The sequence below is a fragment of the Hypomesus nipponensis genome, chromosome 25 (genome assembly GCF_054491055.1).
Source record: "Hypomesus nipponensis isolate SF chromosome 25, ASM5449105v1, whole genome shotgun sequence".
NCBI lineage: Eukaryota > Metazoa > Chordata > Actinopteri > Osmeriformes > Osmeridae > Hypomesus > Hypomesus nipponensis.
Window position 1 is genome coordinate 7,099,900 of NC_140385.1, and position 6,000 is coordinate 7,105,899.

Genomic DNA, 6,000 nt, shown 5'->3' on the forward strand with positions numbered 1-6,000 from the left:
TTGAGATGTACCTGCCTTTCATGTTCTAGTGGCACCAGCTTCTGCTACCAGCCATGACAGCAGAGATCAAAAAAGACACACTGGAGGTCATTGGAGATGGAAAAAGAACACATAAAGAAGCGAGAGAAAATAGGCATGTTGATCACCAAGTGGCTAACTGTCGAAGCAAGCTTCCTATTCAGTGGTCTGTTTTCCTTTTGGAAGGCATCAACATGATTAAACCATCATACGTTATATCAGGTACTTTATAGTTGCAGGTATAATAAAACACGGTTGAATGTTATAACTGTGTAGCTAGCTGATTGCTTCAACTTATGTCACATTCAATTTATTACCTCCCACTATTACTATGTCTGAAACTTCTTAAGGAACAGCAGCCCATATCTTTTAGCATGCTGTTAACTGGAGCAAGAGAAGGAACAGTGGCTTAATGTGTGAGAGGTGCACTTAAAACATATTAATATTAAAGGGCTGATAAATGTGAAAGGGACCCAAATGTGAGTCTGGGATGATTAATGCTATTTTATTTATGTTCTTGTGAAGGGGTGAAACACTGCCCTGTATGAATTACACCACTTACAGAAGACAGCTGCACGGACGCTTACTGTATGGTGTGTATGGGTTTGCACGTGTGTGTGCTTCTGTGGGTATCTGTGTGCATGCATGGATGTGTGTGTGTGGGTGGTGCGTTCATGTGAGTGTGTTTTTATATATTGTTCCCACTCAATAATGAGATGCTGGGCCAGTTTAGCTTGGGAAGAAGGGCGATCAGCAATCCCCCGGTGTAGAAAAGAGGAACTGGAGTGTCTTCCTGCGGGGGAAGGATGACCTGCTTGTGTCTGGGGCAATCACTGAAACTTACCTGGAGAGTTTTATGTAACTTGGTGCATTATAAGCCCTCGGTGAGGTGGATATATACATGTGCCTTTGCTGAATGTACATGCAGGGTCATGTTGAAGATATATCTCCCTCTCTCTCCCTCTCTTTTTCAAACTTCCTCTCCTGCCTGCCTCTTATGCCATTGTTCTTTCTCCCTTCATTGCCCTATCTTCCACTCACATCTCTCCCTCCATCTCTCTCTCTCTCCACCACTCTCTACCTCTCCCTCCATCTCTCCCTCCATCTCTCTCCCTCCATCTCTCTCTCTCTCACCGCTCTCTACCTCTCTCTCCCTCCATCTCTCTCTCTCCACCGCTCTCTACCTCTCTCTCCCTCCATCTCTCCCCCTCCATCTCTCTCTCTCCACCGCTCTCTACCTCTCTGTCATTCCGAGGCAGCCGTGTTTCAAGTTCTTGCCGGAGCGTTTGTTTTTCGTGTTTGAGTAAGGGACAGATTTAGAATGAGTTCAGTCAGGTCACTGTTCGTCCTCTTCCCCTTGGGAAACACGGTCGTATTCAAACCCCCCGCCTCTCCTCCCCATCCATATCTAATTCCAACCATAGAGGGGATATGGTGGTTCTGTGAAATACCTACATGCATTTTGTAAGCGGCATTAGATTGCCAAGAGGAAGTTCATCGACGTGACCCCATAGTGAATTCTTTACTGCAGACTCACCTCAGGAGACTGTGCTAATAATCATAGCTTGCACTGGATCTGCAGAAGGCCTCCCTATTTCTTTTTCTCTCGGTTTCTCTCTCCCTGTCCCTGTCCCTGTCCCTCTCACTCTCTGTGTCAGGATATTTTCAAATCAAATACTTTTTAAAATGTCGCAAAAAGCATTGCACCCCAAATAAAAAATCCAGGAAGACAATCCTAGAAACCTTACAAGGTGCAATTCAATTTAACATATCCATAGACAATTGGAAATACACATGCCTATGGATGCGATACAAATATCCATAAGACGCCTCACCTTCAAGGTCGCAAATCTCACCCTAAAGTGTAACTTTTTCGTGCACATTGTCTATGTGGCTTCTCTTTGCAACAATTTGCTCAAGCTGTCAAGCTACAAATTGCCTGTTACCTTAACTCATCTGTCAGGTGCCTGAGTTATTGTTTGGAACAGATTCTCGATAACGTTAGAGACATATCTGTAACCTGTTCGCTTTTCTTTGGAAGAGAAGCAAGCAACATGACATATGTGCGCACAGAGTTGTCAGAGCCGAGGAATGATCCGTCCCGTTGTCTGTGATACGGTAGCCTTTGGAGGGGGAACTGTCAGATGAGACGCTGAATACAATGAGAGAGGGGGTTTGCCAGCGTGTGCCGCTTTCCCCTCCTGACTAGCGGCCGTCCTCAACCTGAGTGTCATTTTTGGGAGGGATGGGGGAGGCGGGGAGGGGGTGGACGAAGAGTTAGATGTATGGGCCGTGTCGGTTGGGTTTGCGAGCGGCACGGAGAGCGGCAGGGGCTGAGAAGCCGGGGCGAGGTGGCTACTGGGAGGTGTGGACGGGTTTACGTGCAAAGAGGTGTCACTTCCCTCCATTACGCAACAGAGGGCTGTATTTTTGCACGACGCCGTTCCTGAACTCATCTGTATGCCGGCAGGCCTCAGCTCAGAGAGCCCCGCCACAACAATAAGAACATGTTCTCGCTCCCCTGTCGATTCTTTTAATCGAATGGTTCTCTCTGGGATTCCACGAGAGCTTATCAGGAGGGAGGCCGGCTGCGAATCCGTCTCGCTCACCGAGGTGTCGAGGCTTCGGCGACGCAGCGCCTTTTTTTTCCCCCCAGCGTGCAACACAAAGCCCAGAGCACTGCTGAGAGTGGCAGATATGACTGCTTCCCCGCAGCTCACTCAATCACAAATACATACATTTGGTTAAATGTACAAGGCACTTCACTGTCGGGGCTGATAATATGCAGTCGAGGCTATGAAATAACATGCCCGAAGGGGTGAGAAAACGTAACCAAGGTTGAGGAAATGAGAAGATATTGTTGACGAAACAACAAACGTGCGAATGTATGTGGAGTGTATTCTTCCAGTGTGACAATGCACCCCTCTTTGAGCTGTCACGTCAGGTGTAATCTGACATGGAAGCGACCGTTGAATCCCATCGTGACGCCGACAAAATCGTTTCTTCAGACAGGTCACCTTGGAATGACATTACGTACACTTAATATAAGTCACCACAACAAGGAGATAAGCAACAACAGCAACAAATAAAAGCCTTTGAAGTTGTGCAAAATGAGCTTGCTTTCAAGAGCGTGCGTCAGGAAAGTTTTTTTTTCTTCTCGTCTCCCGACAGTTCTGCTAATGACAGAGAAAAAAAGACTAAGAACAAGAGTCAGAGAACGACCGGCGATGGTATCTGAGAAGAGTAAAGTGGGACAGGAGGATGAAGTTTCGCTGAGACGGTGAAGCAGAGGACGGGGCCCTGTGAGTAACTGAAAACGCTCGAGACAGGATGTGGTTACACAGGAGATAGATGCAACCAAACAGGAAGTCGAGTGAACTAATGAGTTTGTGTTTCTTTGGAAGTTTGCCGCTAATAACATAAAAGCCTCCGATTGTGGGGGCAGAGAAGAAGGAAGGGTGTTCAGCGACATTTTACTTGTTTGTACACATTAATACGTGGATAAAAGAGGCAGCCTTTTTAGAAAAGCTCTCAGCACAGTGAATAAAAGTGTTTCAAGGATGGTCTCAGACGAAAGGGGCACACGCTTCCACAGGTCATTGAAAAGAAGAGACCAACATGCTCTTTTGAGCCCACATCCATTGATGTTGAGGCGAAAGGCAATGACACGGATGTATGTCTTTTGAGCACAGAATGTGGATCTTGGAGAATCCCTGAGGAATTCACCTGACAAGTTTACCACCGACAAACGTCACAGCTCCAGCTCAACCCACAGGAGAAGGGGGGGGGGAACAAGGATGGTGCTGTGGAAAAATCCAATGTTGGAAAATGAAGAGATAAATCATCAATAGAAACGGTTCTCAGCCTGTAATGGGCGGCAGTTAAAAGTCAGGGCTTGCCAGCAGCCGTCGTTGACACATTCACATCCTTACAGGACAGGTGAAAACCCTGTGAAATACAAGTCGGACCGCTCGTCATACCCTTTACACGTTCCATCATTAGTTGGTCTTCGTCAAATGGACATGTTGAGAAGGTCTTCACCCTCTGGAAGCAGCTGAAATGTTTTCATGTTACGATGGCTGTTAAAGGAAAACAGCATGGTGGCAACCCTCGGGTCAAGGACGGCTTGGTCATTCAATCACCAATGTCGCTGGGGCCCAGTTACAACCGTGGAAGGGTCGAGATGTGCGGAAGAGTTCAACATCTCAGCAGTTTATAGGGATACCCGTCGTCACAACACCCTGTCATAGATCTTTCCCTATTCCTTAAAGCTGATACATTTAATCTAAAGAATCGTTTTCAATACATTGGAAATCAATAATATTAAATGATATATAATTTTGTCTGTGGGTTTGTCCTTCGAATTACGGACGATCAGCTGTGGTCAATCTTGGTTGCTATGGGGAGTGAGGTTGAAACCGGGCTTCTGAGCAAGCCTAAGTTTAAGATTGTGAGGAAAATTAGCCATTCAAAACATATGCAAAGGTCACCAGAGGTCACAGAGGAGTGGCCACCATGGAGCATGATTCATGAGCATCATTTGTGTTTGAAAAATTAATAGGAGGTCTGATAAATCATCGTCCAGGCCATCCTTTGACAAAATCAGTGAAGTGCTGGGCTCTGCCCTCCACTGGAGCTGAATGCTGACTACAAGGTCATTGTAAGTGAGAGTAACTTAAGTGCTGCTCTCTGGAAAGAAGTGGCAGACGAGACGAAACACTGTGTGTGTGTGTGTGTGTGTGTTTGTGTATGTGTGTGTGTGTGTGTATGTGTGTGTTAGACCCGCTCAATAATGATATTTAATCTCTACCAACACCTGTTGCTGTGCCACCAAATAGCACTGTATCATTGGATGGACCATCAACGCAATTAGAAATATGCTCACACACGAGTGAGCTTGAAATGTATTTCTTTGTTGATAGCAAACACTGAAACTCATTCTACTGAAATTAGTTTGTTTGGAACACAATTAAGGAGTTCCAGAATGTGCTGTGGTGTTCTGTCAAAATGTGAATTTATAGAGGACTTCCAGGCACCGAAAAGGCATGGTTGTTCTGTAGACTTTGTCTTGGACTTTATAAGTTTGGACTGTTTATTTTACATGCATGAGACCATAGAGACGCCGAGGATGGAACATATTTCACAAGTGCTTTGTGATGGACAGTTAAAACTCCATGGCCGATGAAGTCTCTGATTAGGTGATGAGGGGGGGGGGGGAAGGAGAGGAGGAGAAAATGTTCCAGGATGTGCCTAAAGCAGATTGTAGTACACACCGGATTACACACATGCAATCATACACACACACGTACACAAAAGGCATCTACAAAAAAAAGGAATATCAGTGATGAGCGGTGCAGCTGGAGACAATAAACTGGGAGAAGAACCAATTACCAGAGGGTGACAAGCCGGTGGTTTGGTCCTTTCAACATGTCATTATCTCCGGATCGACATTTCCAAGAAGTCTGACAGGCCATTTCTGGGGCTGCCATGGCAAGCCACCATGATAAACCACCAGGAGAGGAAGAGAAGGCAAAACCCCACAGTCATCCATATCTTGGCCCACAGAAATTTCAGGCCACAGAAATATTCAACCTCATACCATCCCTCGAAATCATCTTTAACCGATTCAGCCCATCCCTCTGCAACCCCTTGTATCAAGAATCCTCAAAGATTATTCAGCTTCATTCAGAAATGGTAATATATATATTTTTTAAATCTAATCCTGTTAGAACCCCATAGTTCCTCTGCAAACTGCCCTGAGGCAATTACACAAAATGTCAATGAATTAAGTAATAGCTTGGTGCCAAGCCAGGGGGGATCACCGTAGATCACCCCCGTCAGCAGAAAACACATCTGTCACCAGTCACACACACACACACATACACACACACACACACACAGGGTTTAAAGCCAGTGTCTGGTTCTCTTTGTGTGGTGGAATGTGCTCTCACCTGGCGCTTCTGAGCCTTTGTTTGTGTGTAG